This window comes from Capsicum annuum, unplaced genomic scaffold (assembly GCF_002878395.1).
Source record: "Capsicum annuum cultivar UCD-10X-F1 unplaced genomic scaffold, UCD10Xv1.1 ctg2470, whole genome shotgun sequence".
In the NCBI taxonomy this organism is placed as follows: Eukaryota; Viridiplantae; Streptophyta; class Magnoliopsida; order Solanales; family Solanaceae; genus Capsicum; species Capsicum annuum.
This window is the reverse complement of record NW_025830873.1, coordinates 103,232-111,605: the sequence shown is the minus strand read 5'-3', so window position 1 is coordinate 111,605 and position 8,374 is coordinate 103,232.

Genomic DNA, 8,374 nt, shown 5'->3' with positions numbered 1-8,374 from the left:
TCACGTGACATATTTAAGACCACAAAATTAAAGAACATTTTGATACACTTGACATAACTTTATCAAGACCATAAAATTCAAAAGTCTTCTTTACTTTCAAAAATTTTGTGTCAAGTCAAAATAAATTATTTTTTTTAAACGGAAGGAGTATCAATATTGCTATTTTTACCATAGCACCTCTATCAATCGATGGTTACTATTATGTTTTGAAATTAGTTTAGAGAGTAAACTATTAATATTAAAGATAAAATAAGAAAAAAAATTAATTTTTCTTGATAAATCAAAAATGACAAGTAAAAAGTGAATTAAAAATTTAGTGACAAATAACTCTGAATGAAAAAAGTGTCTTTCATCTAGTGTGTATATATATTGAAATTTGACAAATAACTATGAACGAAAATATATATTAAAATTTAATTAAATATAAATTTATATTGAAAATTCTCACATTAAAAAGAAAAGATCTCTAATAAAGACGATTCGATACTTACAACTCTAATATTAGTGGTACTAGGAGAAATATATTAAAGCCAATTAGCCATTGTAAAAAAGTTACTCCTTCCTCCTAATTTATACGATTTGATATTTGATTGGATTCATAATTAACAAATAGAAAATTGAAACTTTTTTTGGAATAAAATAAAATAAAAATATGTCCTATAAATAAAGAGGAAGAAAATATTCCTACATACCTACAATGTAATTGAAACGTCGTAGTTAGAATCAAACATATAAATAACATCTTTCGATTGTCTAAAGAAAATATTTAAAGATAAGATAAAGCTATACGTACATCTACTTTTGATCATTCTTCTTTTAGAAAAATAGAATAATGCTCAAAGAAGGCGACTCGCAATCCTTTTTAAAAAAAATAGAATAATGCTCAAAGAAGGCGACTCGCAATCCTTTTTTGAATTATTATTTTTATTGTGAATTGATTTAGACGGTGTATTTATCATCAGTAATATCATATCAATATTTAAATTTTTGAATAGTTAAATGTATTTGAACTATTGAAATGTCATCGAATTGATCTCATTCATTTAGTTTACTTGTTGAGGCATGTTCGCGAAGTACTTATCTTATGGAAGAATTTTAATTTGACATAAAAAACTTGGAAGTATTTCGGGAGAGTATGGAATTCAAGAACCAATAAAAGAATAGCTTAACATTAAATTTTAGGATCATTTTTTAGTTTAATCACAATATAATGCATCTGTAATCAAGAAATATTTATGTCTTTTCAAATTTTAGTGAATCCTAACACTGTAAATAGGATCGGATGAGAAGAAGTTGAGGTAGAATACATTTTAGATTGAACATTCTTAATGAGTTTCTGAGTTTTGTCCCTTTATTTCTTTGTTGGATATCTCTTGAATATCTTTTTGTAAAACTATTCATGTATGAGTTTAATTCTTCTCTCTTAAATTGATCATGTGATTGTTTGTTAAAATTAGAGAATTACTAATTTATGTTTGTTGGTTTCTAATTTACTTCAATGTGGAATTATTCTTTCTTTCTTTTTTATCTACCTCAAATTTCTAATTAACACTTAAATCCATCTATTTTATATTTCGTTTTACATCACTTATCAATATTTTATGAACAAAAATCACTTGGATAATTTCAAAAACTAAGAGAGATTTAATTTATTAATTATTTCTTAATTTTATCTCATCATTATTACTCTAAATTAATAAAAGTCTTACTAGTTAAATTTAGATTTTTAAAAGTATTATTAGTAAGGATGATCTAATACAATAAATACTTATTATTATTTTTTAAGAAGAGAGCAACATATAAACATAAGCATAAAAAAGAAGAATGGAAAGAGTACTACAAAATTTATTCAAATTAAAGTTTTGATGTTTGAAAAGTTAGGTATACTTTACTAGTCAAAAATGTACAAACAAAATGTGTCACCACTAAATCTAATAAAACAGATCTTCACTGTAGAGAAATATTCTAGTTATCAAAATCGAAAAATTTTATTCTGTATGTATTAAGTAGGAGACAATAGTTGTGTGAGGTACCTTTCATAGTTTGACAAGTGAAATGTTGGTCCCACTTTGATCGAAATGACTAAAAGTTTCGGCAACCGCTCTTTTTCTCCTTATTTCTTTCTTTTCTCGTATTTCTTTGTTCCATTGCCATCTAAATTATAAATTTTTTTAAGCTCAATAGATGCTTTATTTAATCTAAACATCTTTTTTCCTTATAGCTTTATTCGTTTTGTTTTATGTGTCGTCATTTTTTTTTATTCTAAAAAGAATGTTACTTTTTCTTATTTGATAACTATTTAAAGACATAATTTCACTTTTATTCTTATTGATCCCATTTAATTAAAAAAAGATTGCAATACATCTTTAATAAAGGATAATTTGATAAATATCACCAAGTCTTTCTTTATTTCTTAAACTTCATGTTTGGTCAAATTATGACACATAAAATGAGATGAAGAAAATATTATTTTTATTTACTGAAAGTTCTCAACGGTTTATAATTTTCCAACAGAAGCCTATCAATCTCGTTTGTTTTGTACCTTACTGTTTTCAACACTGAAAGAGTACCCATTGAACCGCCCTGGTAAATACATAAACACCTTTTTTAAAAAAATTACATAATAAACTTTAAAATAAATGACTTTTATGTGACTTTTTTTTGTGTGTGTGTAATAAACTTTAAAGCTAGATGATGTTTATGTATAAAAAATTGTGTGATATGCTTAAATTGAATAATTAGAAACTTATCCAAATTCATTTTCACGATCTAACTTTTCAATTCTTTAAAATTTGGACCTACCTCGTTATTTTTTCAAACAAAAAAATGAAAAATGAATTTAGAAAAATATAATAGTGACACCATTTCATAGTAAGAAAAATATAAAGTAGGAAAAATATGATCAAATATATATGGATCTTGAAATGCTAGAAATCCATTTGTCAATAAATGAATGCCTACCAGTATGATTTGGTATATCTCATACATGATAAAAATTTTCGTCAAAATCTATAATAGAAAAGAATATTATTGATATGACTTATCAGTAAGTGTGGCTTGCACGTAATGTCATGTTTGAGAATTTTCTTTTTGCCTTTGATTAGTAATTTGTCTTTATTTTGAAAAATAGTACTACCACTAAATAGAGTTTGGTTAAATAGGAGCCACTAAAACTTAAACATGTTAATATATTGTTGATGTAAGCTTACTAGTATTTTAATTTGGAATAAATAATTGAGTGGGACTTTAGATGACAATTTAATCAAGTACGTCATAATTGAGAAAAAGAATACCTATCCCTAGAGTTGGGATATATACGTCGACCTCTACATTTTATTAATATAAGTGATCAATAAGGAAAAAAAAACTATGTCTTAAAATTTGACCTCTTTTTTAATTGGTTCAATGTAATAGGATAAATAATCAACAATTCCAATCGAGACTGTCTCAAAAGATCCTTCACTTTTGAGGATTATCTTTTTCCATAAAAAAAGACAAAAATAGGTTATAGTCCTATACGAAAATGGGAAAAAAATTCAAAATATACTTATTTTGATGAAATTTGTTATAACATGTCTTAATTTTGTTGGGTACTATGATCTTCCTCGATTATTTATTATTATATTTTTGTGGCATATAGTTGTTCAGCTGGATTACTACGTGAACACACACATACTGAGCGTATGAGGGTATGAAGTGGTCCAACTGGATAAATATATGTCATAAAAATAGGATAATAAATAATTGAAGGAGTTATAAGACCCCCACAAAATTGAAACATATTATAGTAAATTTTACCAAAATTTAGATATATTTCTTACTCATTTTTTTCGTGAAAATTGTAAATTACCAAGACAGAAGTACCCAAAATGATATTGATTGGGTGCATGCGCTATGTTTGACCAAAAAAAAAAAAAAAAGTAAAAGATATTTCAAAGTAAAATAAGAACAATTTGAGCATTTGTTTTCATTTTTTTCTTAAAATTGGCGGTAAGGAAAGAAAAAATGGGGAGGAAATTGTTATTTTCTTCTACGGGTACACAAAATCTGTATGTGTAGAACAACAAATTCAAATTCAGTTCTATGTTTAAAAACAAGAATACAAAGAAGTGCAGAAAATACCCTCAACACAAAATCAAAGTGATCTTGACATGTATTTTAATTTTAGAAATAAAGATGAAAATAGAAATGGCCAAATCGTCCGAATTCATGGAGTTTCCTTAAGGAAATAATTTCCCTCACTGTACCCGAGATTGTAAAATTTTTCCTCCCAGGATAAAATGGTCAAACAGACCAACTGTAGCGGTACCTCAAACAATTGGAATATCGTCGAACTCACTTAACGGATTGACTGATCACACAGAGTATTTGTAAAGACAATAAGAGAGTTTATTTCAAAAAAAATTCATGTCAAAACCTGTGAATGAAAGAAGATTTATATAGCCTATCAAATGCCTCTTCGAAAAGGTGGCATTGGTTCACTTAAATGGTGTGATGTTTCTGGAAATTCATGTCTGTTTACCCAAAGACGTGTCCTTCTCCGAACAGACATACCAGTTCATGAAACAGTGCATCAGTTCGTTGAACAGACATATCATTTCATTGAACAATTGCATCAGTTCGAAGCAGTGTATCATTTCAGAAAATACTATTTCGAAATCTGTATGAATGTATAAATGGAGGATTACTGTTGTGTTTTTCTTTCGGTCTTCGGATTAAATTTCTGTGAAATAAACTTTGTCCAAAAAGATATATCTCATCGATCGATCATTTTTCAAATTCAAATCCAAATCCGAAGCCGAAGCCGAAGCCGAGCGAGCGCCGACGCCGACGGCGCGAGACATCTCTTATTTCTTGCCTCACTTATTATGTGGAGTAAGTGTTCTTGATTCTAAACACTTCCAAGTTCTCTTCTTCTACCAATGTGGGAGAAAGAGTAAACTTTCTAATTTGGGAGTACACTTTCCATTTTAGTGTCTCCTTTCTATTTGAATGGGGAATGACTATTTTTCATAAAAGTTTTATGGACAAGTATGTGATCATCAAGTAAAGACTGATTGCATCTAGATAAGTGGGTTGCCCTTTGAACTTTTCGTAGTGAACATGCATCGGATGTACTCGGTCAATCAGTAGATTTGATATCTTTGAACTGTCGAGCTTTAATGTACACCTAGACAACACATGTCACACAACCAACCTTCTACCATTTATTGTTCTTACAGTTTTGTTCTTTTCAGCCATGAACACGTCCTGATTTTTAAAGATACTGATCAAATAGAAGATAAGGAGAGTGTACGATTCTGTTAGGGTAGCTGATTCTGTTAGAGTTATCTTATGCTTTGCATCTATAATTATACTAGTATTGTACTAGTAGTAAACATCTACTTATATATGTATTTGCCTAGTGATACAAATATAAGTTTTCAATATTAGCATAACTAGGACTCTTGTAAGTAGTCTCGGACTCTACAACTACATAGTATTTAACTCCTATAAGTAGGAGCATGTACTCAACTCTTTAATTATCAGAAATATACTTTAATTCTCTTCTCTATGCTTGAGAATTCTACATGGTATCAGAGCATTAAGCTCGTTCCGCTGATTAAATATTAAAACCAAGAACTAAACATCTCAAATGCTGAAAATGGCTCCTTCTACATCCTCTGCCAATTCGCTTTCCACTTTTTCTCTTCACCACCTCATTGTTTCCTGTTCTATTAAACTTAAGCCAACAAATTATCTCATATGGAGAACACAAATAATGCAATTGATCCAAGTCATGAGATTAACTTATCTCATCAAGGAGAAGAAACCAACTGTAAATGAGCCCACTGTTGGAATGGCTACTGAGAAAACTGTGGTCATAGATACTGGGAAAGATAAAGAAGATAGTGATAATGCTGATGACTGGGAGGAGAAAGATGTACTACTGAAGAGCTGGATCTTAGGTACCTTGACAGAAGAAAGCATGTGCCTCATAGTAGGTTGCTCCACTGCCTAGGAGATGTGGGAATGCTTGGAAGAAGCCTATCTTCAAGCAACAAATGACAAGGAATTTTAGCTCAAACAACAATTGCAGAGTGTTAGGCTGGGAAACAAGAAGGTTGATGAATATATCAAAGAGTTCAAAGGCATCTGTGATGGACTTGCTGCTATACACAAGCCTGTTGATGAGTACAGTAAAGTTATCAACTTTGCTAGAGGCTTTGGTCTCAAATACAAGACGTTCAGGACTGTCATGTTAGGTAAGGAACCCTATCCTACACTAAATCAATTTATTAATGCACTCAGGGGTTTTAACATGAGGGAGGATGAAGAAGAGGTGCCATAACCAAACTCCAACATGGCATTCTCGGTTGTCTCTGGTCAAAGAGGCAAAGGAAGAGGAAATTTCTCCCGAGAAAGAGAAAATAACACCTTTAACTTCAGAGGAAGGGGTTTTAGACCTGTTGCATCATATAATCAGATTAACCAAAATAATCAGGGTGGAAATCAAAATGAAAACCAGAATAAGGATAAGAATGCAAATGAGTCATGTTAAATTTGTGGTAGAAATAACCACACTGCTCTTAAGTGCTTTTATAGGTAGGACTATTCTTACCAGGCTGCAGATGAACTTCCACAAGCACTTGCTGCTGTGAATTTACAAAATACATCAAGTGGTGATGATACTTTATATGTGGACTCAGGTGCTACTAGTCACATGACAAACAATTCAGGTACTCTATTTGATCTTAAATACTATAAAGGTTCTGATAAGATCATTGTTGGAAATGGATCTCAGTTAGACATTACACACATTGGCAATACAGTCAGATCAGGGCTGAAATTACAAGAAGTTCTTGTAGTACCTAAGATTGCTAAAAATCTGCTCTCGGTTAGTAAAATTTCCAAAGATAATTCCTGCGTCCTTGAATTTGATGAAACTGATTTTGCTGTAAAGGACAAGAAGACAAGGATACTACTGGCCAAGGAATCTAAAAGAGATGGACTCTATGCCTTGGAATACAATAATCTCTATGCATTGACTGCCACACAAGACTGGAAGACCTCAGACAACATTTGGCATAATAGATTAGGACATCCTAGTTTGAAGATTTTAAAGATTTTGAGTAGTAATAGTTGCATTAATGTCAGTAGTTGGAATAAAAATCCATACTGTCTGTTCTAGTTGTCAGTTGGGAAAAGGTTGTAAACTATCATTTGTCTTGAGGAATAAAGTTGAGAAGGAACCTTTATTGAAAATTCATTGTGATATTTGGGGTCCTGCACCTGTTAAATCTACTCAACACATGAGATATTATGTAGTATTTGTAGATGATAACACAAGATACACTTGGCTTTATCCATTGAAAAATAAATCTGAATTTTTTGATGTATTTCTCAAGTTCCAAAAAATGGTCGAAAGATAATTCTCTAAAGTTATTAAGATTTTTCAATGTGATGGAGGTGCTGAGTTTATCAAAACAGAATTCATTAAGCATCTAGAAAGTTGTGTTATTCTCAGACACATCTCTTGTCCTAATACAACTGAACAGAATGGAATTTCTAAAAGAAAACACAGGCACATAGTTGAGACTGGACTTACTATGCTACTTCATACTAACCTACCTCTTTTTCTATGGGTAGAGGCCTTCTTAACTGCTGTGTTCCTCATTAATAGACTATCTTCATCAGTTCTAAAAATGACTCCTTTTGTCAAATTATATGGTGCACAACCTAACTATAACAGCTTGAAGGTGTTTGGATGTAGATGTTTTCCCTACATTAAAGGTGATACCAAGTTTAGCCCAAAGTCTTATCCATGTGTTTTCATAGGATATAGCAGTATACATAAAGGATATAGATGTTATCATCCTCCAACAAGGAGAGTCTAGGTGTCAAGGCATGTCATTTTTTATGAGTGTACATTACCTTATGTACAACCAATACAGTCTCAAGCTAAAGCTTATGTCTCACCTCACCTAGCTACCTTTGTTGAGTTTTTTACTAATTTGCAGGCACATGATTCTGTTAAAGTCACTCTAAGGGAAGTGCTGCCGGTTGTGGTGAATCAAGCTACTCAACCAACTGTTGAGGATAAGGCTACTCATGTAATTGATCAACTAGCACCTGCTGATCTTATGTTGCCAATTGTTGATAACCAAACAACACCGGCTGAACCTGTTCTAGCCACTCTTGTTGATGGTGACAGGGATTCTAGTTCCATATCTGAAAATAAGTCTTCTGAAATGCTTGAAATCTCAAATGCTGAATATAGGAGATGCTACTGATCCACGTAGCATACCACAACCCGTATCACTCTCAGTGTCTAATCCATACGGTGATAGTACTGGTGCAACACTTATAGAAGATAGTGCAGCTCAGATATCAC